The following is a 27,401-nucleotide window of genomic DNA, read 5'->3' on the forward strand; positions in this document are numbered from 1 at the left end:
CCAGTGTAGCCTTTTAAAACCTCATTGTCATCTGTAAAACCCAGAACTGTCTCCTGGATCTCTGGATCTCACTTGGACACTCAGCCAAGACAACACTTTCCTCCTAGTTATCCTGTCGCAACAATTGCAAGAGTAGCGAAAGCCCAGGCTGCGGAGCACCTCCATCCCACTACCTGATGAGCAGGGGAGCCAGCTTGTAGCATTTAACTGATGCACATACTTTCCTCATGACTGTTGCTTGTGTGGAATTTGGCTGTCGGCTTCTGGAAACAGCTCACTGGCAGATAATTACTTGCTGCCAGGCAACACTGCAGAACTCTTCTGTTAGTGGGGCTTTGTTGGATTCATCTGCCTTCAGCCCTCCCCGCACAGCACCTTTTTCTCAGCAGCTGAGGAGCTGTCTTTTCCTGGCATTTAGCTTTAAGGGAAGCAGTCAGTTTGCTCCTAGCTTTCAATGACTCCTTTTATTATTCTGCTTCCTCTTCCTTCATGCTGTTCTGGTGGACAGTAACCCAGTGCAAGAGCCCAAGCCTCTCTCAGTACAGAAAACTTAAGCCCCACAATTCATCTGTAAAAGCTACAGCACCCTATCACAGAGACTTCATTAAGCAAAGCAAGCAAGATGTTTACAGCTCCTCCACTAAATCTCCCCATGACCAAGGTCCATCCCAGTCTATTCCATGGCAAGATGGACCTAAATTCTATGACAGGGCCCCTTGGTTTCTGCAGCATTCCAGTGCATCAGACTGGAAATTGTGCTGCAAGTCCAAGTAACTTCCACAGTGGAGTTTTTATTGAATGATTTTTATTGAAATGCTACATCCCATCAGTGCAGCGGCTCCTTGGGGTGTTTGTTTTAATATTGCATTCAGTTTATTTTACTCCCTCCTCATTTTCAGTTTTTGACATACCACAGATTTAAGTGTTAACAATTAACTGCATTATAGAAAGTGGTGGAGGTCGAAACTTTGCTGCAGGCGCAGGGGGCTTTTGGAACTGGAGGGAGCTTTGAATTGTGGAATAAGCACATTCACTCATTATTTTTGCTAAAATGATTAGCAATGAAATAGCTGTGTGTTAACACAATGGAGTATTAGCTCTGAAATTTAATATTTGAGATAAAAGACCAGTTCACACTGCTCAGAGCTATTGTTTCAGGATGCCTGCTGACTTGGGAAGGCCACACTGCGCTGGTTTATAGTTGTATCAAGTATGGAAGGCTTGGAGCATGCTTTTTTGTGAAAACCCTGAAACCTATATTCTGAAACACTGTTCCAGTATGGGGTAGATACTGTGCATTTTCCTGACCAGTTAATACCCAAGACCCTGCCTATTTGTTGTTTGTATTATTGTAACATCTAGAAGGCCTAGTCAAAGACCAGAACCCCATTGTGCTAGGTGCTGTACAAAGAACGAAAGACTTGTATCTGCCCCAAAAGGTATATCTACACTAGAACAAAAGACCGTTCCAACTTACGGGGTCCCAGAGATTGGACTCCAGCCTGAGCACAAATAGCTACACCGCAATTTTACAACCCTGAGCCCTGTGAGCCTTAGGGTACGTCTATACTACCCGCCAGATCGGCGAGTAGTGTTCGATGTATTGGGGATCGGATTATCGCGTTTCATCTGAACGCAATAAATCAATCCGCTAATCGACGCCCGTACTCCACCTCGGCAGGAGGAGTAAGTGCAGTCAACAGGGGCGCCGCGGCAGTCGATTCGCCGCCGTGAGAACGGCCAGGTAAGTCGAACTAAGATATTTCGACTTCAGCTACACAAATAGCGTAGCTGAAGTTTCGTATCTTAGTTCGAGCCCCCCCTCTCCCCCCAGTGTAGACCAACCCTTAGTCATTGAATTGATGTGTAGACATGTCCAACTAGTTTTTACCATCTAAGAGGCAAGACAAGAGGCCACAGATGGCTATGGACAGATAGACCAGAAAATCAAGGAAACAATGAGACCGTATTGGTCAGCATGGTATTGGTTAGGCTATGGTCTCAATGCACTAGCTGCCTAACCGTTGTTAAGTTTTTTTGTAGGTGTTACAGCAGAGAAGAGTTTTAAGGTGGATAATGTGGTAGCTCTGTGGATGTTTATGGGGAGCTTCTCCCACATGTGAGGGGCAGCATGAGAGAAAACACAAATGTGCTTGTTTGAAAAATGTAAGAAAAGTGGGTGGTTGGAGGAGGGCTTCAGAGGCTGATCAGAGGCAGGAGTTGACATTTCAGTAGTGAGTGAGAGATAACTAAGGTGGGGATTGACTATGACAGGCTTTGAAAGTGAAGACAAGCAGCTTGTGTTTGATGCGATAGAAAAGGAGGATCCAATGGAGAGATTCAGAAAGAGGGGTGACATGGTCAAAGTGATGGGGTAAGAGAATGATCTTTGCAGCAGCATTCTGAATGGATATGAGTGGGGTAAGACTGCATTTGGCCAAAGAAAAGAATGTTGAAGTAATTGAAATGTGAGATGATGCTTGTACAGGAGAATTAGCTTTGTGGTTAGGCAAAAAGGCTGAATCTTAGAGGTCTTATGCAAAAAGAATCAACAAAATTTAGACACAGCCTGGGTGTGAGAACCTACAGTGAGGTCCAAGTTGAAGGTAACACCCATGTTACGGGCATGAGTTAACAGGCAGGATGATGGTGGTGTCCATCGTGGTTGAGAAAGGAGGTAGTGGGGTGGGCTTGGAGGGGAAGAACAATTTTAGCCAAGTTTCACTTGAGCTGATGGCTAGATATCCACAAAGTGTCAGGTTTTAGTTTGGACAGAAAGAAACTAGTCTGCAGTAGAGAGGTAGAGCTGTGAATCATCGGCATAGAAATGGTAGTTTAATTTGTTTGTGGATGAGATAACTCAGAGATAAGGTGTAGCGGGAGAAAGGAAAGATTGTGTCATTGGTCCCCTGTGGAGCCCCCACAGAAGGTTGAAGAGGGAATGAGGAGGAACCTATGGAGGACATGTTGAAGGAGTAATTATAGAAGTAGGAGGGAGAACCAGGAGAGGGAAGAGTCATGGAAGTCAAGGGAGGACAAGATTTCAAGAAGAACACAGTCATCTGTATTGAAGGCAGCTGACGGTCAATAAAGGTAAGGGTGGAGTACGAGTTCTTAAATTTGGCTAGAAAGATGTTGTTAGACTTCGATGGGAGTGGTTTCAGTGGGGTGCAATGGGAGGAGGCCAGATAGGAGAGGGTCTTGGATGGAGTTGGAGGAGATGAGCTCCTGTCTGCAAATTGAATGAGTTTAGAGATGAAAGGAAAGTGGGAGATGAATTTATTAATCTCTAAATCCTTCAAATGTTTACACCCCATGCATGGAAATCTTGTGGCTCTTCCAGGAATGCCCATCTCCCACAGACTTCTCTCCGATCCTCTGGGCAGGAAAGGCCTGTGTAGTTCTTTTGCTTTCTCTATTGCCAACCACTTCAGAAGGGAAACGCCTTCTGAATGAGACATGCCAATTGGTCACTGAACACCTTTGAAATATCCGTGCTGAACCAGCTTGGCTTTGCAGCAATCCGGAAAAAAATTCTCATAGATTATAAGGCCAGAAGGGGACCATTGTTATATAGTCTGACCTCCTGCATTACATAGGCCATAGGACTTATCTGTATTCATTCCTCTTTGAACTAGAGTGTATTTCTTAGAAAAATACTCTGTCATGATTTAAACATTTCTGTGATGGGGAATCCACCATAACACTTGGTAAACTGTTCAAATGGTAAATTACCTTCACTGTTAAAAAGTTGCACCTTATTTCTAGTCTGAATTTGTCTAGCTTCAGCTTCCAGCCATAGGATCTTGTTATACCTGTATCTGCTCCATTGAGGAACTCTGTATTATCACATTTCTGTTCCTCATGTAGATACCTACAGACTGTGATTTAAGTCATGCTTTAACAAAGAGAAGGTTAAGCTGAAGAGTGAGCTCTTTGAGTCTTTTTCTGTAAGGCATGTTTTCCAGTCATTCTCATGGCTCTTCTCTGAACCCTCTCCAAGTTATCAACATCCTTTTTTAACTGTGGACACCAGAACTGGACACAGCATTCCTTGATATAGACCTCTGTTTATGCAGTCAAGGATCACATTATCCTTTTTGGCCACAGCTTTGAACTAGGAATTCATGTTCAGCTGATTATCCACCACCACACCTAAGTCTTTTTCAGAGTCATGGTTTCCCAGGATTGAGTCCCCATTCTGTAAGTACGGCCTGCATTCTTTGTTCCTAGATATGACTTTACATTTGGGCACATTAAAACGCACATGAGTTTGAGCCCAGTTTATCGGGCGATGAAGATTTCTCTGTATCAGTGACCTGTCCTCTTCATTACTTTCCATTCCCCTAATCTTTGTGTAATCTGCAGACTTTCAGTGATGATTTTTTCTTTTTTCCAGGTCACTGATAAAAAATGTTAAATAGAGTAGGACCAAGAATTGATCCCAGTAGAAACGCACCCATTTGATGTCAAGTATCCGAGGGGTAGCCCGACGAAGTGGGTATTCACCCACGAAAGCTCATGCTCCAATACGTCTGTTAGTCAATAAGATGCCACAGGACCCTTTATCCATTTGATGATGATTCCCAGTTCCCAACTTATGTTTTGAGAGCTATCAGTGAGTTTATAATCAATTTAATGTGTGCCATGTTGTTTTGTATTATTCTAGTTTCTTAAAATGTCGTGCTTTACCAAGTCAGATGCCTTCCAGAAACCTAATGGCACGTCTAGAGGGTGGGGTAATGTACACTATGGGGAAGGGGTGATTTCCAAAGTGCACTATTGTGTTGTGCATTAATTGGCCCATGTAGACCATGGTGCGGACTAAATGTTTCCTAGTGCTGTTTCAAGCAGCATTTTGTTAAAGCACACTAGAGAGCTTTTAATGTGCACCAGCAGGGTCTACCTGGGCCAATTAATAAGCAACACATTCATGCACTTTCAAAATCATACTCCTGTAGAGCACATTACTACACCCTGTAAGCTTGCCCTAAGAATATTATTACATAAACACTGTTACCTTTATCAACTAAACTTGTAATTTTATTTTAAAAAGTTATTAGTTTGACAATCTATCTTTTATAAACATTCATTTGATAGCATTAATTTATATCCTCTTTTAATTGTTTATTGGAGCAGGACTCCATCAATATTTTGCTCAGCATAGATGTCAGGTTGATTATCTGGGTTGTCCTGTTTACCCTTTTTAAATACTTGCACAACATTAGCTTTCTTCCTCTTCACTGGAACTTCCCAATGTTCTAAGTTTTATTGAAAAGCCTAATTAATGGTCCAAAGAGCTCCTCGGTCAGCTCTTTTAAAACTCTTAGCAGGATGGTGAGGGGTCTCACTGGGCCCTTTGGATTCTTGTTCTTCCCTATCCAACCAATATGCATAGGAGAATCAGCATGAACTCTGAGCTCATGGTGGGAACTGTGCCGCTGAGGAAAAGCCTGTAAAGTGAATCCTGTGGCACATGGGAGCAGTCCAGCTAGGGAGATATCTTGGAAATGAGAACAGTTGGCTTCTATTTCCATAGACTCCCCTCAACCCATTTGTAGTGTGGTATGTGGCACAAGGATGTTAGTCTTCTCACAATCCTATTTCTAATCCTCTGGGCAATCTTCCCTCTGCCCTAGCCCGCAGGCATTCATCCTAAAATGTTCATGGTCCTCAGGTGAGGAGCTGCTTTATGGGATGAAGAAAAACGTTGTCTCTATCAAAGAGAGCAGCCCGGGAACTAGTGCAATGACCTAATATGGTCTGTCGTGCCCCAGTCAAGGATGTTTAGCACACCTTCCTGGAGCTCGCAGTGTTAGTGCTATACTGCCTACTTGCTCTCCCACCCCCATCTGAACATTTCTGACCAGCAGCTTTCTTTACAGAGCCTTCCTCACTCTGAGTCAGAACTTGAACAGTGCACTGTCAAGTAAGGTGGGGGAGAAACTGAATTCTTTGCATTTGGTGGGAAGCAATTGTAGTTTCAAATATCCATTTAAAAATCAATAAATACCTAGGAAATCTAACCCGTCACCAAACACTTAAAGCCCCATGTTTGCCTGTGTGAACTCCCTGTACTGGCTCTACGGCAATTACCTGAGCATTCTGTTCTTTGAGCTGGGCAGCGCGATATTGACAGAGGAACAGAACAGAAAAACACTTCAGTTTCAGTTCCGTGGAAACTCCTGGAGAAAAGAAATCAATGTTTGCCAAATAGCATAGGATCACGTGTGTTTTCTCAGCTTCCCACACTCTTAAAATCCTGAAAGGTAACACCAGCTTATTGATAGTCCTGTTACTCAACAAAGGACCTACATGTGGGGAGTGCACTGGCTGAAAGCACAGAACCCACATAAACCTTGTATTTTATCTTAATGAGCATCTGCCCTGTCATGTGTGCAGCTCAATGAATTTAACAGTTTCCTTTGGATGAAAACAAACAGCTTATGTTAGGGTTTGTGAGACCCTGCTGGCAGGGTTAGTCTGTATCCCTGGACTCTGAACCCTGGTTTTAGTGGAGAGCTTGGTCTCCCAGTGTGGCTTCCTGTTGAGTCGTGAGATACAAACATTTTAAATATTTGAGTGAATTTATTGCTGGGGAAGCGTGCTAGATTTACGACCCAGACACTGAACAGCTCTGCTTATCCCAAGAGCAAGCAGTGGTAGTACAAGCTTTTCTCATTTTCCAACCAGCCGGGGCTCTCATCCTCTCGTCCCTGAACTCCCAGCCACCAGCCCTGCAGCAGGGACCCCGGAGCTGTCAGCTGCAGCAGGGAGACCCCAGAGTTCCAAGCCACTGGCCCTGCAGGCAGCTGGGGACCCCCCTGGCACTCTAAGCTGCCAGCCCCAGAGTTCTGAGCCACTAGGGTTGCATTGGGGCAGCGCGCAGCTGTGATGGAAGCACCCAGAGCTCCAAGCCGGAGGGGCCGAGCTGCTGCAGGCAGTGGGGGGCAACCCAGAGCTCCAAGCCATCTGCTGCGGGCGGCAGGGCACCCTGGAGCTCTCAGCTGCCATGGGCGGCCCTGGCGCTGTCAGATGCCATGGCAGGTGCTGGGCAAACACTGCACCGGCTCCCCACGGCGTGACTTGGGCTCTCATCTCCTCCCGTCTCAGGCTTCAGTCGTCCCCCTGTCAGCTCACACACATGCACATGCTTTCTGTGAAAGCACGTGACTTGGCTGTGACTTTTTGCTAAAAATAATCACGACAAAGTCTTAACCTCAGTAATGACTTACGTTCACTTTTTCAGCCTGTGCTTGATTGGAATCAGTGGCCAAGGTGAAAGGCTCAATATCTATTCAATTACCATACCCCAGCCACTGTACCATATCCCATTTTACAACCTGGATCACCAGAGGCAATTCTGGATTGTTTGCCCAAGACCATAAAATGAGTCAGGAGCTTACCATTGTTGGACCCTTCAAGCTTCCACTCCTTTGTCTGTAACTATTTAGTGGTTTTTATCTGTAAATCTTAAAGTACCCTACAAAGGTGGGTAAGTGTTGTCATCTCCATGATACCAATAGAGAAACTGAGGTTCGGAGAGGGGAAGGGACTTGCCCAAGGTCTTTCAGCATGTTAGTGATAGAACTAGAACACAGGTCTCCTGTATCCAAATCATATATACTGGACCATACCTGTTAGAAATAAGAAGGCAGCATGTCTAACTCTGGTATAACTCAGCAGATCTCAAAGTGCTTCACAGTTTTCCCATTACTTGTTCACTTACCTTATGCTGTACTCAGGCATATTTGGGCAGGTGAGTGTGCGTAAGTGGTACATTTCATCCCAATGCCTCTCCAATTGGCTATTTATAAGCCCCTGATAAATGGACAATTAGTGGTAGTGCTCTGGCTGGTGCTGCTTTGATAATTAGTGATGAAAGTGAGCATAAGAAGCTGGCTTGGTTGCTCTGGAAACAGTATTCTAGGAAGCTACTCCAGCTTCACTAACATGAGGAGTCTTGCTGCATCCTGGTTTCAGGACCCCTGGATTCTTTTGCTGTTGGTACCAGCATCAACCAGTGATTTGAAGGCTGTGTCCTGTGCTCCTTCAGTCTGCCTGTGTAACACAAAATTGCTCAGAATAGGATTGGGATTGAAGCTCTGAACATCGCTAAGGCTCTCTTCAGGTGTAGTCTCCTAGAAGCATCTCGACCACCTGACTTTACAATAGGCAGGTAGCAGGGACTGATTGGGTCCCCTTTTATTAAGAATGGCTTTGGGGAGTCTGTTCTCCTAGATTCTCAGGGGGATACTTCTACTTCCCAACTCTTCTCCAGGAGCCTTGTCTTGCTACTGGCAGAGATAGGCCCACTTCCTCTGACATGGTCTCATCCCACACCTGCTGACTCGATGATACAGCTGAGACCTTCCTCTCGGTAGTGTCAGCCCAGCACTGCAACTTGGGTTAGGATTTGGATTGTGAAAAGGGGAGAAACATCTCTATCAAAGAGAACTCTGGGTTATCTGAAGCTAATGTTAATTGAATGTTCTTTAGCCCTGGACTGACAGATGTTTAGGAGAGTATGATCTGCCCTCCCTGGAAGGATATCCAGTTGGATGGAGAAGTGGATCCCTCCTTTCCCCTCATCTCGCAGGCAGTGATGTGACCTTAAGTGGACACATGTCTGGGAATGTTTCCTAGGTAGATACCCTTTTCTCTACTTATGTGAGACTTCTGAGTGTCATTTTGGGTCCCTGGCTTCAGTTGCCTCTTCCCAATTTTAGCTGCCAGTTCGTTTTTGCCCTTTGGGCTGGGGAAGCCACCATAAGGTTGGCTAGTATCATAGCCAGAGCCTCCTTTTCAACCCTGAGCAGATCTGCAGGGTAACCCACCCATAAGGGGAGTGTGGCTTGGCTGTGCAGTGTGTTTAATGCAGCTGCAAATGGGTCTTGGGGTACTTCTTTGTGCAGAAAGATGTGAACTCTTTAGAAGCACTGCATACCTTGCAAGTCCTTGAGCCTTTCAGTCTATCCTTCTCCCAGATCAGAACAGCCTTCTCCCCTCCATGCGATCTTCATTATCATGAGTAAGCAGTTGCTAAACCTCATGGCAAGCTCAAACTCACCTTGTCAGTCCTCACAGGCTTTTTAGAGAGTCTCTTCCCTTTCTCCAGAGCATTAGGGCAGAAATACAGATATTTGTCACCTACATGGAAGAACCAGGAGTTGTTCACAGTTCCCCCACTGCAACTTTAACCAAGTGAGTGGCCACTACACCTTACAAATAGCTGAGCGAAAGAAAGAGAATATTAGCTGCAAGGGTCTATCCAGTATGTCCACCTCCCCAAACCCCATGGTTTAGCTGCTTTCAACAGTATTTTTACAGGGGTGGGGAGGACTTCTAGTTCTCATTAAATAGTGTATATTATTCAGGTAGTCACTTGTGCAAACTTTCCTCACACATTCTACTAATGCGCCTTCATTCTGGCCTTCTGCACTCCTTGGACTTCCACACACCTCTGCTGGTGCACCTCAGTCCTTGCGTTTCCCTCTCTTCAGCCACTATCCCAGTCTGGAGTGTCTCGTAGTTGTGGAAGCTTGTGGTGTAGAGGGTTGAAATCACATGCTGCCATTTAACTTTTGGCCTCAGCATCTGAACCTTTGCTCAGTTCCATTTTGTAGATATTGTATTTTCTAGTGGCTTGATACTTCCCATAAGAACCAGATAATCCTGAATAATTGAGTAATAAAATGAGATTCTTAAGCACATTAACAACATTATAGAAGGAAAATAGCTTCACCACCAGAGGTGAGAACCATCATGTTACACCAGTGAACTAGAAACCCCCAGGTAATCATCTCTAATTTGTAGCAGCTCTGGATGCTCACATAGCTGATCCTAAGATGCCTGCTTCTTCCCAGCAGTGTCATCTTTGCTGTGCTGTGACAGTTGCCACTCAGACCAGTGAACTTGTTCTTTTATGCTTCTTTTGTTAATTGGCTGCCCAGCAACCTCTTCTCTTGCTGTGACCTGTGTCATGCTGTTGCACTGTAGCTTAGTGTAGTGAAGACCATGAGGAAGATGGTGCAGTTAGCATTTGATGAAAGAGCTCCAGGTATCTTCCCTTGAAACATCAATCATGGATAGAGATCCCCCAAAGGTTTCTGTTCTGCCTGCCATAGTTACAGGGGAGAAAAACAATCTTGAGCAGAAATCTCCTTTTAGGCTAGACATCTCTAGATGTCAGAGGGCAGAGTTGGGAAATGGTACATGTGATAGTGGTATGTGTAGCCCTGCCCATGTAGCTGAGTTGTGGTGTTGCTCTAACACAGGGGTAGTCAATAGGCAGACTGTGGGCCAAATCCAGACCACTAGATTCTTTTGAACAGACTCCAAAAAAAAAGTATTATTTTTTTACTTATTATATCATTATTGTTGTTTTTTAATTATTTTCTCTGAAGTCTGGACTTTGACTGTACCTTGACCAAGAAATTTGGACCTTAACAAAAAATAGATTTCCCCTGCTTTAACTTGTGGGATGCTTAGATTCCAGGCTAACCCAGACCTCCCATATGTAAATGGCAGGCTTTGGAGTGAAAGACTTTGCTGTTACTCACCCCTGAACTTGATACCAGTTTTTGGTCATAGGCTGTCAGACACACCAAACAGGGGAACATGAATGTGGCAGGGTATTTTATTGGGTGGAGGATGGATTGTAAGCCCTGGTCATGCAGGGCTGATGTCTGAAGAGGCAGGAGGAGTCTCCTTGGCATAGCCAGTAGGAGGGCTGGAATGGGAAGTGCCCAGTGCTTGGTTATGATGTCCTGACTATTCTGTCTCTTGTTCATTCTGTTGCTGAAGTGAAGGAATGAAAGTGCTCTCTGGGTGCAGCGCTTCCAGCTAGAAGCAGATTTGTCATCAGATTTTTTTGAACTGTTTAAATCCACAGAAAAAGATAAATGGGAGACTGAGGGTAAAGCAGGTGAATAATACACATGTACATGAACTTAAATGAAACAAAAAGCTTAGAGGCCTGTTGTGTGTGAGAGAGAGAAGAGCAGCCATCAGAACCTGTGACTGAGGAATGGTGACTCTGGGCAGTGATCCAGGCTGCTTTAGATACTAGCAACCTCCCATGCAGCTTCAGGTCCATGAAATAAACTTGAGTTAGTGTCATAGACGCACATCCTCATGTAGCAGGATATGGCTGTTCACACCTCTGAGCTGGAGATGCTCAAGTATTTGCTCCATACCTCTCAGGGTATTGTGAAAGGTGCAGCAACATAACATAATTGGGTCCCTCTTTGTACCATTACTTGTCTGCAGTCCACCTACACTTCAGCTCAACTTACTATGCCTGAAATTGTTGTTGAGAGGGAAACCAAATCCCACATATCTATGTACTAAGAGTGGAGTGCAGAGAACTTGATATATAGGACAGGAATCCCAGAGAATAGGAGAGGGAAATGACAGTAACAAGGCACAGATAGTATAAGGAGGAGCGGGAGCTATAAACAAAAAAGCAACAGCAATTATAGAGGGAATCTTTACACGTTTCCTCATTCTAAAAGCACATGGTCCTTGGCAGTAAGCAGAATGGCCGTTCCAGGGTTGCACAGGGCTTCTTGCCAGTGCTGTGATATTCCCTTCCCGCTCACCAGCTCATTGTGCACTTAATTCCTTCATTATTAGATACTAGGGTAGTGGGACTGTACCCTTTAAGCCACACCCTTGGTTTCAACAAAAACCCAAGTTGTGACTGTTGTTTGTTGGTTTCCCTTCTTCCATTCTTTTATTTCTTCGATGCTGCCTGATTTATTCTAAGTTAAGCTGTAAATGTCACTTAATATGTTTGAGATGGAGTAGAAAGCACTTAACTTAACTCTCCATTCAAGATCAAGATCAATAAAAAACTTGTTCACATACAACTTCTGAGTGATTTTAAGGAGGCTGAATGTGATAATTGAAATTTACCAGGACACCTTGTCTATTGCCTCTTGTGAATATGCCTTGTGTCCTTTAATGATTACAGTTACTCGGGCCTGGTCTACTCTAAAAAATTAAGCTGGCTTAACTACGTTGCTCTGGGATGTAAAAAAATCGACACCCCTGAGTGGCATAGTTAAGTTGACCTAATTGTTAGGGTAGATTGTGCTAGATCAACAGAAGAATTCTTCCATCGACCTACCTACTGTTTCTCAGGGAGGTGAAAGATCTGCTAAGATTGCAGCTCATGGTGTTTTGGGGGCAGATTCTTGCCATTTGAATGCTAAATGGGAAATGGAGTTTTTGTTTGAAGGTAACATGTCATGTTGGAGCACTGAGGATGCATGGGTGTGTGCACAATCCATTCTTTATGGAAACCCCTCAGGCGTTCTGCTGGGACTCTTGTGGAACCACTGTGAGGGATCTGATTGCAGGGCATTCTCATGTCTCTGTGTGGTGGCCACAATTAACCTGGTTCCAGGCTGCTCTGTTATAGAACATGCTGGATGGCTGAACACACCAGTAAGTGTCTGAGGATTTTCTTAGTATCTGACAATGCAGCAGCAGTGAGATGGGATATGGCACTCATGGGTGGATCTGCCTGAGCTTCGTTACCACTCACAAGTGCAGTCCAAGCCAGTCTCCTTAACTCTGGCTGTATTTTAATAATTATGGAAATGTCCACAGCACTCCAGCATAGTTCTGCTACCACTTTGGAGGAGCTATTGTTAAGTGTGTGCATACATTGCCCTTCCTTGTTCCCCCACCGAAGAGAGCTCTGGAAAAGGAGTGGTGTTCCCAGGCAAAGAGCCCTGATGAGCTAACTACATTCCTGCCATCCTGGTGGAAAGAAGGCTGGGGTGATGATTACATTCCCAGAAAGAGATGTGAGGGCATAATTGCACTGTGTTGCTCCTCTAAGCTCTGGGAAAAGCAGGCTTCTAGCCTCCATACCCATTTGTGAAAGCACAGCGGAGATAGGAACAGAGCAGTACTCAGTTTAAAGTCCTGAGCAAAGTCAAGTCAGCAGCAGATTTTGGGCCGTCAGAGAGAGCTGCTTTAATGGAGTTATTCACTGGGCCAAAGGCAACACATGTTTCAGGCTGAGCCAGTTAGAGGCATTTTTTGTTTAGAATGTAGGTGACTTGGAGCCAAGCTCTTTCATGGAAGGCAGAGGCTGGGAATTGGGTGGAAATCTACTACTGTGACCTAGGCTACCATTTGGAGACAGTGATATGGCTTGTGGAGTACACTAGTTGCCATCTCAGCCCATTGATTGCAATGGGAAGGAACTCTCCCCAAGTCCTATTTCCTCACCCCTGCTGGTCCTAATGTTGGAACGTGAGGCAGAATATGTTTTATTACAATCAAATTCAAAGTCATACATCTAGGAACAAGAAGTGTAGGTCACACAGGATGTAGGAGACTGTGTATTCTGGAAAGCAGTGACTTTGAAAAAGACTTACAGGTCATTGTGGATCGTCTACTGAATGAGTGCCCATCGTGATGAAATGGCTAAGATTGAATATGATCCTTTAAAATATTAATGGGAATATTGAGGAGAAAGGAGGCGGCATTACCTTTGTATATGGCATTAGTGAGACTGTTCCTGGAATAATGGGTCTTGTTTTGGTGTCAACACTTTCAGAAGAATGTTAAAAAACTGGAAAGATCATAAAAGAGTTACAAGAATGATTCAAGTTCTGGATGATACAAAATTATTCAAGATAGTTGAGTCAAAAGCTGACTGCAAAGAGTTAGAGGGATCTCACAAAACTGGATGACTTGTCAACAAAATGGCAGATGAAATTCACCACTGAGAAGTGCAAAATAATGCATATTGGGAAAAAATCATCTTAACTACACACATACAATGATGGGGTCTGAATGAGCTGTTACCACTCAAGAAATACCTTGGAGTCACCCTGGGTAGTTATCTGAGAACTTCAGCTCAATGTGCAGCAGTGGTCAAAAAAGCTAACAATGTTAGGAACTATTAAGAAAGGGATAGAAAACAAGACAGAAAATATAATTCCACTCTATAAATCCATGGTGAGCCATGCATTGAATACTATGTTCAGTCCCTCGCTTCAAAAAAGATGATATGGAGCTGGAAAATGTTCAGAGAAGGGCAACAAAGATGATCAAAGGTATGGAATGGCTTCCATACGAAGAGAGACTAAAAAGATTAGGGCAGTTCAGCTTACAAAGGAGATGACTATGGAAGAGATAGGATAGAGATCGATAAAATCATGAATGATGTGGGAAAAGTAAATAAAGAACTGTTACTCTTTCACACAGTACCAAAAAAAAGGGCTCACCCAGTTAAATTAATAGGCAGCGGGTTTAATACAAACAAGAGAAGGTACTTTTTCTCACAATGCGCAGTTAAACTGTGTAACTCATTCACGTGGCATGTTGTGATGTCCAAAAGTGTACCTAGGTTCAAAAAAGAACTAGATAAGTTCATGGAGTGTAGATCCATCAGTGGCTATTAGCCAAGATGGTCAGGGATGTAACCCCATGCTTGGGACAACCGTAAACCTCTGACTGCTGAAAGTTGGGAGGGGAAGATGGGGTGTATCACTCCAGATGCCCTGTTCTATACACTCCCCCTGAAGCTCTGGCACTAGCCACTATTGGAGACAGGATACTGGACTAGATAGATCATTTGGTCTGATCCAATCCAGTATGGCAGTGCTTATGTTCTTAAAACCTTGGTTAAGTCACACACTACGTTTTTTCTTTAATTAGCTAAATACTTTGAGCTTCTTAAGAAGTGACTTGATCAATATGTAAGTACCAACTGTGACAGGTTCCCTCCGAGTGCCACCTGGAACTGAGATACCACTGAGCCCTCTGATCCACCAGCCTGGACTCCCTCTCACACTGTGCTGCTGTGACAAGTTGCAAAGTCCTCCAAACTTGCACTTTCACCAGTGTTCACACAGGTAGGGACACACCCAGCTGCCAGTCACATGTGGGCTCTCTAACCACCAGCCTCACAACCTAGGACCCCAGAGCAGTGCTGTCCTGCCTTGGGTTTAACACTCGGTCTGTGTCTCCCTGAATGTAAAGAGGACCATGCACACTTGTGGTAACCAAGCTCAGGTTTTCCCCAGACACCTTAGCCAAACGCACACTGATTTCGATTAAAACATAAAATAAGTTTATTAACTACAAAAGGATAATTATAAGTGATAGCAAACAGATCAAAGCAGATTACCTAGTAAATAAACAAAACCACAAACTGAGCGTAACATTCTAGATAGGTAGGATATGAATTAGAAAATTCTCACCCTGAGTGATAAACAGGCTGGCAGATTCTTAAGGCACAAGATGCCTTGGCTTTGCAGCTTGGGTTTTGATACACAGACTAGCAGTCCCTTAGCCTGGGACAGTCACTTCCCCCTGTTCAGTCTTTATTCCTCAGGTGTTTCCAGGTGTGGTGTTGTAGGGAGAGTGAGATTCCATCAGAATGTCATTTTCCCCCTTTTATATCTTCTTCCCACTTGTTGGAAAGCTCTTTTGCTGTGACCTGGGTCAAACAGTTCCCATTGTGTAGTGCTATCTCTGAGAGTTTTCTGTTGTACACATTTCCATTTTGCTTGTATCAGAGGGGTAGCCATGTTAGTCTGTATCCACAGAAAGAACGAGGAGTCTGGTGGCACCTTTAAAGACCAACAGATTTATTTGGGCATAAGCTTTCATGGGTAAAAAACCCCACTTCAGATGCATGGAGTGAAAATTACAGATACAGGCATAAATATACTGGCACATGAAGAAAAGGGAGTTACCTTGCAAGTGGAGAGCCAGTGTTGATAAGGCAAATTCAGTCAGGGTGGATGTAGTCCACTCCCAGTAATTGATGAGGAGGTGTCAATACCAAGAGAGGGAAAACTGCCTTTGTAGTGAGCCAGCCACTCCCAGTCCCTTGTGTGCATTTCCTCAATAAGCCATTAACATTGTTTGGCCTTTTTACTGTTGTACCTGAAAGGCTGCCTGTGGGTGTGTTCAACCTCACAACATGTTTCAGTAACACATACATAGCCAAACTTCATAACTGCACATACAATCCAATGAGATATTAATGTCTAGCAAATCAAGACTTTTTGAATGATACCTCACAAGGCATACTTTGTACATAACTTATCCTAATTACATGACAGTGGTGAATATAGGGGTGTCAGGGTGTCTTACCAACCTGGGGAGAAAATTTCTGATAGCATTCTTTAGTCCAGGAGTCCCCAATGCGTCCTGGCCGGCGGTGGAGCATCCGCTGAAATGCTGCCGAATTTCTGCGGCATTTCGGCGGCGACGCCACCTGTCGCCGACAAGTAACGTCATCGAGAGGCATCGCCGCCGAAATGCTGCAGAAATTTGGCGGCATTTCGGCAGGTGCTCCACCGCTGCCACGGTCCTTCGTCTTGCGCCCGCCCGACGAAAAGGTTGGGGACGAAAAGGTTGTCTAACAGGCAAAAATCATAAGATCCAGTACCTGGAAGCTGAAACTAGACAAATTCAACCTTAAAATAAGTTGTATGTTTTTGAGTGGTGGCTGTTGTATTATGGAAGGCCAGAGGGGGCCTCTGTTTTGGATCAGGGCCTCATTGTGCTAGGCACTGTACATGCATGTTATGGTAGCTTACCACTGGAACAACTTACCTAGGGACATAGTTGAGTCTTTATCACTTGCAGTCTTTAAATCAAGATTTGATGTCTTTTTAAAAGATCTGCTTCCGCACCACCCCAAGTTACAAGGTTGATGCAGGAGAGATTCTATGGCCTGTTCTGCAGGATGTCCGACTCGGTGATAATAGTGGTCCTGTCTGACCTTAAAAATCCATGAATTAGGCCATGTCTACATGTACAGCGCTTCAGTCAATACAGCTGCGCCACTGCAACACATGTGGTGAAGACACTCTATGCTAACAGGAGAGAGCTCTCCCGTTGACCAAACACCCCCCCCCCCCCAAAACCAGCTTATGCTGCTCGTGGGGATATGTCAACAGGAGAAGCTCTCCCACCAACAGAGCACTGTGCACATGAGTGCTTGTGCCAGCATAATTTGTCTCTCAGGGAGTGGAATATTCACACCCCTGAGTGACATAAGTGGCAGTGTAGACATAGCCTTAGACAAGGGTTATATAGTAAGCATTCTTCTCTAGTAGAAAAGATGAGTTCCCAAGTCTGAAATGAAGCTGCATGTACTCTGTAGGATACAAAGATTAAAGGAAGTCTGGGTCTTGAGCAAATTGGGTGTCTTACACAGAAGCATACTGGAAAGAACGTTGCAAGCAATGGGTGGCTAAGCTATTCTGCCATTGTACTCAAGCAGAAGGCAGTTAAAGGGAGAGGGATACCATAATGAAAGATTTGGGGAACATTGTCACAGAGTGAAGCAAACTTGAAAGGTGAGCTTAACACAGGAGAGGCCCAAGTGGTGTTCTACACCATGTCGCAATCTTCTGGCTGTCTTGATTCCCCAGGGAATGGTGATCAGGGAGCTGTGTATGCACAAATGTGGAGTTTCACAGAAGCATGCCCTGACTTGGTGCTGGCCTGAGATTCAGACTGGTAAGAGATGAGCCTTGGAGAGATGAAAATGTTCACATGAGTGAAGGGCTCTGGCTTATTGCTTGCTCTTTCTCTGTGCATTGTTAAAGTGATGTATTCTTAGATATCAGTATGCTAGAAGAGCGCTGCTGCAAAACGTTACTCCGTCTCTCTGTGGGTGGTGAGGGCCCCTTGGGGCCGTGTGTCTCTTTCCGTGGGTGGTAAAGCTCACTTAGTCAGCCATAAATGTACTTTCTCATAACTTGCTGGGTCTTTTAAAAATAAGACATCACCCACAGTCTTCAGATTTCATAGGAGGAGGGGCCGAGTGGAACCCCCGGAAGGTAGTATGCAAAGAAGCTGTGAATTCTGACAGTGGGCTTTAGGGCTTGTGGCAATGTGCTACAGATGTGCTGCCAGGAGAGAATAGTAAAAATGTATATTCAAACCTTAATTTAAGGATCTCTGAACCAGATTTGCAAAAGGACTGAGGGTCCAGCCCGGGCCGGCCCCAGACAGAGATTTCCCGTCCAGCCTGGGGCATCAGAATGCAGGACAGCACCAAATCTCTGCTGCTACACAGTGGCCACATTGGGTTCTGTAATCAGGGTTCTGAGTGTTGATTATAGACTTCCTTTCTTGTGTAAATTTGGCTGTATAGAACACCACATCTTTCTGACTGCAGTCCTGGAGTTTGCTCTAAATGTTAGAGGAATTAGGTGAGCGAAAAGGCATGTAATGGATGGGGATGTCATTAGGCATCAGCTCTTGCTTCTAAGCCACCAAGACAATAAACTGAGCATCAAGGGAAGTATGGTTCTGAGCTTCAGGATGATGGATGTAAGCTAAGGGGTGCTGTAAATATTGATCGCTACTTGCCTGCATCTTTCCCATTCAACTAACCCCAGAAACTGTTTGTTACTGTACCCTAATCTGGAAGGGAACCATTCTTACTCATAGATTATAAAACCAGAAGGGACCATTGTGATCATCTCGTCTGGCCTGCAGTATAACACAGGCCAGAGGACTTCCCTGAATTGATTCCTGTTTGAATTAGAGGATATCTTTTATAGAAGAACATCCAATTTTGGTTTAAAAATGTCCAGTGATGGAGAATCCACCACAGTCCTTGGTAAATTGCTGCAATGGTTAGCCACAAGATTACAAGGGTCAATTAAAAGTGGAAAGTCAGAAGCAGCACTTGCCTACTCAATATACAGTATTATATTTTTTGTTGCATCTGTTGTGATGAAGTGGGGAATGTTCTAATTTTTTCTGAATGTGTGTGTGGTGCCTCAGTTTCAAGATGCCAATGCCAGGTGAAGGGGGACAAGAGAGAGAGGTCTCCTGTCCTTGAAGAGAGAGAGAGAGGAGAGGAGGAGAGGAGAGTGGCATCTGACTGCAGAGTTGGGGTGCAGCGACCTGGCAGACTCACTTTGAAAAAAGTGCATGACGTGGAAGGCTGAATGCTCCAGTCAGACCCAGAGGGGGGGGTAGGCTCTTGCCTGGATCCTGACTGGCTTTGTATGGAGATGTCCCAAGCATCACAGCATCTCCTCCCTCCGCCTTTGTCTCTTTTCCAGGGCATTGAGCCACCCTGATCTCTCTGTTCTCAACACCTTCAGTTGGCACACCAACTGATTTGGAACTGAGGAGTGATTTTGAGGTGTTCAAATCTGGAAGGCAGGTGCTGGGGGTGGGAGGGCTGCTGGGGGATGGGGGGGCATGGGCAACAACTGTCTGGAGCTGCATGAGCCAGAGATGCTGGTCTGAGTGGCAGTAGTAGCAGTTTGGGGGGTTGGAGGAGGGAGGAGGGCAGGGGGCAGTCAGGGGGAGGGGGAGGGGAGTTGGAGGGGGAGAGGGAGCAGGGGGGAGGGGCAGCACAGGGAGAGCAGCATGGAGCAAGGGAGAGAGGAGGTTTTATCATCACAGGCAGGAGGGGGCAGTGGGGGACAAGGAGGAGGGAGGCTTAGAGGGGGGAGGGAACAAGGACCAGTGGGGCTTAGATAGGGGTGAGGTTTCTGGGGGCAGTTATGGTTAATTAACCTCACTGTTAAAAATTTGCCCCTTATTTCCAGTCTGAATTTATCTAGATTCAACTTTCAGACGTAGAATCTTGTTATAGTCTTGTAGATTAAAGAGCCCATTGTCAAAATTGTGTTTACCTAGGTAGGTATTTATAGACTGTGATTAAATCACCATTTAACCTTCTCTTTGTTAAGATAAATAGATTAATGTCATGGAGTGTCAAGGTGTGTGAAGTAATATATTTTATTGGACTGTTGTTGAGAGAGACAAGCTGTGGTGATCTGTGAGTTTCTTGTATATAGTTGTCTGCAGGGTTCTATTGTTGAAGCTGATAGTGGTGTCCAGGAAGTTGATGCTAGTGTGGGAGAGTTCTAGAGTGTTTAATGGATGAGTAGTGGTTGTTGAAGTTGTGGTGGAAATATATGAGGGAGTTTTAGGTTGTCTGTCAAGAGGATGAAAATATGCTCCATGGAACCAATGATATACCAGAGATGTTTTCTTCCTTTGGACAGGCGACTTAAACTCCCTCATAGATTTCTACCACACATCCATTAAACTCCCTGGGAGCTTAAATTCAATAACTTTGCTAGATATTAAAAATTATAGACTGAATAGAAACACTAGATGTATGGCTTATTTCAACAATCTATAACCCACTTCTCTCTCTCACACTCACACACTCACACTCTCTCTCACTCACACACTCTCTCTCTCTCTGTTTCCTTTCCCACCTTACAACTGCTAGAACAGGGCCTCATCCTCCCTGATTGAACTAACCTCGTTATCTCTAGCTTGCTTCTTGCTTGCATATATAAACCTGCCCCTGGAAATTTCCACCACTTGCATCCGAAGAAGTGGGTATTCACCCACGAAAGCTCATGCTGCAAAACGTCTGTTAGTCTATAAGGTGCCACAGGATTCTTTGTTGCTATAACTTGAGAGGTATTTAATAGGCCACTTCCCCTTGATGGTCCCTTGAAATACGTATTAACTGCTTTATGCTAAACCAGTGGTTCTCAACCAGGGGTACAGGTACCCCTGGGGGTATATAGAGGTCTTCCAGGGGCTACATCAACTCATCTACATATTTGCCTACTTTTACAACAGGCTACATAAAAAGCACTAGCGAAGTCAGTACAAACTGAAATTTCATATGATGACTTGTTTATACTGCTCTATATACCATACACTGAATTGTAAGTACAATATTTATATTGCAATTGATTATTTTATAATTATATGGTAAAATAAGAAAGTAAGCAATATTTCAGTAATAGTGTGCTATGATACTTTTGTATTTTTATGTCTGATTTTGTAAGCAAGCAGTTTTTAAGTGAGGTGAAACTTGGGGTACACAAGACAAATCACACTCCTGAAAGGGGCACAGTAGTCTGGAAAGGTTGAGAGCCACTGTGCTAAACAATCTGTTCCACCTTGCATTTATCTCTGACACTTAATATATTTCCCATACTTGTAGAAGAGCACTGTGTAAGCTCGAAAGCTTGTCTCTGTCACCAACAGAAGTTGGTCTAATAAAAGGTATTACCTCACCCACCTTATATCTTTAACATCCTGAGACCAACACAGCTACAATGCTGCAGACAAGTCCTGGAGCATGTCACTAGTAAGATCACCCTTTTATGTTCAGAGGCTGGAGTTGTTTGGAAAAAGGTAGAGCCGGGGGGAGTAAATCAGGCTACAGACCTCCTTCCAAAACACAGGCAAAGGGACGCTCCCGTATTAAAACTGTTGCAGGTAATGAGTATCTAGCACTAAGAGGGGAACTTAATGTTCCATCTAAATGAGGACCCTAGGCATCATCTGTATTGCCATGGCATAGAGGCCCTAGTGAGATTCTGGATTCCTTTGTGCTGGACACTGTGTGAACACCACATTCTCTCAAGGAGTTTACAATCTTAGGGCTAGGAAAAAAGCCTAGAATAGCTGTTGCTGAATAGCTATTATACACTTAGGATATGGCTACACTAGAGAGTTTGCAGTGGCGCAGCTGTACCTATGCAGCTGTGCCCCTCTAAGCTCTCTATGTAGCTACTCTAAGCCAACGGGAGAGAGCTCTCCCATCAGCTTAAATACTCCCGCCCTGGTGAGCAGAAGTTATGTCAGCAGGAGAAGTTCTCCCACTGACATAACAGCTGTCCACACCTGCTTTTGGGGGTGTAACTTACATTGCTGAAGGGGTGATTTATTCACCCCTTGAGCGACATAAGTTATGCTGACATAAACTATCGTGTAGACGTAGCCTAATTCCCCATGAGGACATACTTACTTGTAACTAAATGTGCCTTTGTGCAGTTTAGGTTAATCCACTTCCAAAGAAGATTAATTTAAATCATACCAAAGGCGTGCTTAGCAAGGAATAAGAGCGTCCACACAGACGGTTAATGCAGAACAGCTATCATGCTTTAAATTCACACCCTAACTATTTTGCACTGACTTCCCCTTGAATTCCCTGTGTAGATGAGCCCTAAGATGAGCTAGGTGGAGGAAAGGGATTCAAATACATTTTGTTACATCTAAAATTACATATAGTGGTATCATTTCAGCTGCACCAGACTTCCTCTCAACCCCTTTTTTCTTGAAGGCATTATGGCAGGTATTTGTGTTAAGGAGATATTTGAGGGAGTGGGTTCAAGTGTGGCATTCCGTGCACCAAGGACAATATGGGAGAAGTTGAGAAGATGATTGTGGGTAAAGCAGACAAATGGGCAGTCAAGGCCATCATCACTGGAGGATGAAGTGGGGACAATGTTTTCCAAAATAAGAGCAGATGGACAGAGGGACAAAGCTGCCACTGATTCAGCTATTGCTATTATATTGCTGTCAGTACTATAATATGATGGCAGTGACAGTACTTCAGATTGATCTTTGTCTTAGCTGATGAAGGAGAGAAGAGCATAGAGCTTTCATCTGTAGCTGAAATTGGACAGTGGGTCCTCGGCCTTCCAATATGCAGACCCATTTAATTTTTTTTTTTTTGGCTAAAGCAGAACAAATGAAACAGCCTCTGCAGTTACTGAAAATCCCAAGACAGTAGGTCTCTCCACATGTGTATTTACAATGACCCATAGACAGTGGAAGGTGAGAGCAGGATATTAGACTGCAAACTTTGCTAGTTAAATGGCTAATTGCCTCTGGAAATATCAGTGTGCTGCTGCATAGTATGCTCAGTGTGCATATGTTTTCTAAAATGGTAGCTCCCACAGCCAGTTAGCTATCAACTACTGCAATCCCAGCCTTTTCCAGCAGGGAGTACTGTAGAGAATAATTCAGGAGCTAATAGCCGGAGCAGTAGGACAGCTCATAACTATAGCAGAAGAATCCTCTGTAAAGGAGGCTGTGTTGATATATTCAGTTCTAGTTATGACGACAGTGGTGCTGCTTCATAGCTAGCTAATGACCATTGTCTTTCCAACCATCAGTTGAGTCATATTTCAGTCCCCCCTGCCCCGCTTGTGCATGCGCACGCTGATTTCTAGTCTTTGGGTGCATTAATTGTCTCTCTGAACACAGGAAGTATGGTAACAGCACACCCCCTCCAGCTGGCTGCCTGAGCAGGGCATAGGCAGAGATGCCTGTCTCACACTTCTCACATGTGGTGAGATATGGACTTGCTCTGCTGCCCCCCAAACTCTGAGGTCTAGTAGGAGAATCATTCTAAGAGGATGAGAGTTCACACACAGCTCCCGGAATATGAGGCTCACTTGAGCCAGTGCTGCTTATCCATTGGTCCACACTAGCACTGGTACTTGTGACATGGTACTCTAGACTTCGCTATTGTCAGCATGGGATCCTGGTGCGCTGCTGTGGTCTCCCATTTACCTGTGAGGCTCTTATCTACTATGGAGTTCAGCCAGCTCCAAACCCCACTCATATACTTTAATGGATTCAGCTGTGAGTCAACAAATTGTGATCGTCCCATTTCTCCTGTCTGAATTGCCGTCTACTCCTGATTGAAGATTTGGCTGAGTGCAGCTGCTGGGTAGCGGCAGGTGGTGCTGTTTCACTTTACTTGGTATCCTTTGAAATATTATGAACTAATTCTGTTAGATTAAGGTCAAATCTGCCCTAAAAAGAAGTTGAACCCTCTCTCAGCCCAGGGCCTGCAGGCTGACTAGCTGAGCTGCTCTTCTGCATCCTAAGCTCAGGTTTGACTTCTCTGGTTTGTCAGTTGTGGGTTTTTGACTTTTTTTAACCTAATTTGAAATAAAGAAAAAAGTGTCTGTGTCTCTTGTTCTCATTGATGTTGCTTTTGTACTTTTAGTGTATTGGACCGTACTGGGCTGGGCTGTGTTTTGCTGTGGCACCTGTTGCATGCAGATACACTGAGCAGAGAATATTGAAGTTAACTCTTTCCTGGACTCCTGCATCCTCCTGTGATCTTGGACACCAAACATTTAACCCCTTGAATGCTACCGTGTTCTTCACCTGACTGTTAGTCTTGGGACCTACAGCTGTAGCCTTCTATTGTCTCTTAACCACATCAGTCTCCTGAAGTCCTGCGCTGCTCACTCTGATACCCAGATCACACTAATTAGGGTTCTGGAGTTTGCTCTTCACTGAGATATGGAAGACTCCTTTGTGCACTAAAACTCCCTTCTTCCCTGCTGCAGTCTCAAAGCGCCTGCTCTCTGGTTATTGCAGAGAGCACTTGTCTTGTTCCAAACTGTCCTCCATCTCCCTCCATCCTCTTCCTGACCCTCACCAAATTGAGTGAGGAATTGGCTACACTCTTCCTTTTGAAGATCTTAATCTGTCCTGCTACCTTGAGCCCGGGTATTTTATTTAACCTGAGTCCCTTTCACCTTCCTCTTCTCACCCAGTTTGAACAAACCACTCTTCACTGGATTCTCTTCCGGCCTCTGTTATCTCCTGCCTTTCCTATCATTGTCCCTAGTTTTACCCCCTGGCCATTAATTGCATTATCAGGAGCTTTTTCCCGAGTATACTCCATTCTGCTCTTCTCACAATCTCCATATCCCTTCATCCCACTCAGGAAACAGCTCACTTGACCCTGCTCACTACCCAACTGCTGCACTGGCTTCTTTCCCTTTTTTTTATAGAGCTTTGGGGACAATTCAGAAATTGCTCCCTCCGGTGTGCTGTCCTTCCAGCTTTGTGTTTCATAGACAAGCTTAGTGACTGCTTTCCTTGCAGATACAGCAACTGCGTGTGAGCCATTGCGCTGGGTAGGTGCTCTTAATGAGCACAGTACTCTCTTAAAATGTATTCTATAAACACGATCTGTCAGCTCTTCATTTCCCCCAGGACACTGTTAGTTTACAGTATGAGATGCATTTACATTGTCCGGACTTGAATTCTTATTACTGAAGTTGCATTTCCCCTGAGGACACATGACTTAGCCTTAACCTTCCCTTACATGTGTGTAAATTTAGTGTCAGCAAACATCTCCTGAGCAAAGCTGTCCTGTTCAGGGTATTAGAACTGTGAAATATAATCGACCATTGTGTATGTTTAGCCCAGTACTTTGTGTTGCGATGGCAGCACTGCTATTATTGCTAGGCTGAAACAGCATTTTTATTATAGACCTGGTTTCTCAAGGGGGTATGTTATAAATTAGTCTTGAATATGTGTTCTGGTATGAAAGTAAGTTTGTCTGACGCTCTTTCCAGGCAGACAAGAGAGAGGGTGGTACGATTTTGTTTCAAAACAATGAACATGGGTCTAAAACTAGTCTAAAAAAAGCCTTGTAGTATTGATCCTTACATTCTTTTCTCCATTGGCCTCCTGGGTAGGAGGAGGACTAGATGGGGCCTACCAGGTGCTATGGCTAGGTTGACACTTCCTGTCTCTGCAAGGTAGCACCAGCCTCAGGAAGTGAAGGACCTTCTGATCTGGGGACTGAGAGCCACTATTTGGTAAGGTTTCAGGACTCTGGAGAGGCTGCTCCAAGTGTAGGAGAAAACTGTGGTGTCCACACAGCGGGGTGTGACTCTTGGCCGGGAGCATGTGAGCTGTTTGCACACACTAGTGTCACCAGGGACAGCTGCTTGTGAGTCTGGTGCCCGCCCCCATGGGCTGGGCAGCACAGCGATGCCCGAGGAGCTGCCCAGGCTGGAGGTTGGCTCCTGCAAGCAGCATCCTGACATGCTGCTGCTTTTGCTGCTGCAGTTCCTGGCCTGATCGCTGGCCAGAGCCCTGCTGGTCTCGTTCATTGTCCCTAGAGCCCTGCAGCTCTGCAGATATCCGCTTTATATCCAAGCCAGTTTAGTAAAGAACCTAGTACTTCGTGCCCCCAACCACAGGTAACACTGGAGGAGGAGGGTTCAGACGCTGTTCCCAGGAACAGCAGCAGCAGAATCTGCAGGATCCTTTCCCTGCTGAGGAAGGTAAGGGTTTCTGAGGTGTTTCTAGTTGATCCAATAAAATATATTACTTCACTCACCTTGTGTCTGTGGTGTTTGAGTCATACAGATGCACCTTAGAAAATCGAAATCTCAGATCTTTGTTTTTGCACAAGGCACTTATACTCCAGGACCTTGGCCAACCAATGTCTTGGTCATGCCAACAGGAATTCTCACAGCCGGGTGATCCTTAACTACAAGAACAGATCATCTGGACTGCATGAACTAATCTGTTGCACTACATACAGGGAGAAAAGGAAGCAGCTCCAGGAAGTGTGACTTTCCTTCTTCAATGTAGCTTTATGCAGCTGACTAAGGAATAAACATGGGAAAGTTTGTGCTCTGCCTCCTCATCAGTGAGAGCAAAGCAGGACAGGGAAGCTCTCTGGAGGCCTGTGATTGGTTAGAATCAGAGGAGGGTGTGCAGGCACTGTGCAGGGTTACACTAACTGGTGAAAGGCTGCCCTCTTTGTCCTGCCTTTGCAAGGCTCACCATCTGAAGCAGTTAGGATTAGTAGGCACATTTCATGCTCTGAAAAGTCAGAAAGGGAGTTTTACAAAAGGAAATGCCTGCCAGGCACATATTTCACTCTAGTTTTGTGCAAAGGATAAACACAGATGTGGAGGTTAAAAAGCAGACTTCTAACAGCATTTAATGAAGGGTTTTGAAACGATGCAAGAGACTCAACAGTAGGATAAAGTGGAGGCACTGCAAAGGACAGAACTGGCACTGGGAGGAGCCCGATTGACACACAGCACAGATTAGTTATTGAGAGCCCACTAGTTCAAGTTCACAGGGCTTTCACAAAACAGGGAGAGAGCTGTGGCAGGAGGGTTTGGCATTTTGATTTTAAAAGTCACCTGTTTCTGGAAAGCTGCAAAGAGGGGTTATGAACTTCCCCTTGTGTTTGGGTTCAAATGAAGTTAAGCAAAAAAAATCTGTTTCTTAGCATTCTTGAAAGTTCAGTCCACTGTGCCACCTCATCCTGCACTGTGAGGGCAGGCCTCATGTCACCCTGCTATAATCATTCAGCTTCCGTGCTGCAACATCTGATGTCTGGGAGAGAGTGGTCTCTGATAGTGTTCATTGTTCATTTCAGTGGATCTGTACTGCCTTGCAGACTTAGAAATGTGTGTATTTCCCCAAATCTATACTTTTCCTCACATTGACAGAGGAAAGCTACCAGTCAGATACATCTCCCCCATTTGAGACAGGAGATATAGGAGAGCCCTGTCTCCTGTGATCAGACAGGCACTCATGGTTCTTGCATCTGAACCCCTTACTGCTAGGTAGTGGATTTCTTGTCACACAGAATCATAGAATTTAGAAAGAGACAAAGCCTGTCAGGTCCCATCTAGACATTCTCTTACAATAAAAGCTGAATGATGCATATAGAAACCACAGAAAAGAAAAACAGCTTTAAAAAGGCAGCAAGTCTTCATAAAAGACGGAAACAATTTAAAACAATTGTTGAAATGAGATGCAGATAAAACAATTTTTAA

The 27,401-nt window shown here is 44.7% G+C and overlaps 1 protein-coding gene across 3 annotated transcripts in view; it reads left to right on the forward strand.

The window, feature by feature from the left end:
• AMBRA1 (autophagy and beclin 1 regulator 1) overlaps positions 1-27,401 on the forward strand; it is a 186,603-nt gene that overhangs the window by 84,791 nt on the left and 74,411 nt on the right. The gene's annotated exons all lie outside the window — the stretch shown is intronic.

The sequence above is a fragment of the Mauremys reevesii genome, linkage group 4 (genome assembly GCF_016161935.1).
Source record: "Mauremys reevesii isolate NIE-2019 linkage group 4, ASM1616193v1, whole genome shotgun sequence".
NCBI classification, from domain to species: domain Eukaryota; kingdom Metazoa; phylum Chordata; order Testudines; family Geoemydidae; genus Mauremys; species Mauremys reevesii.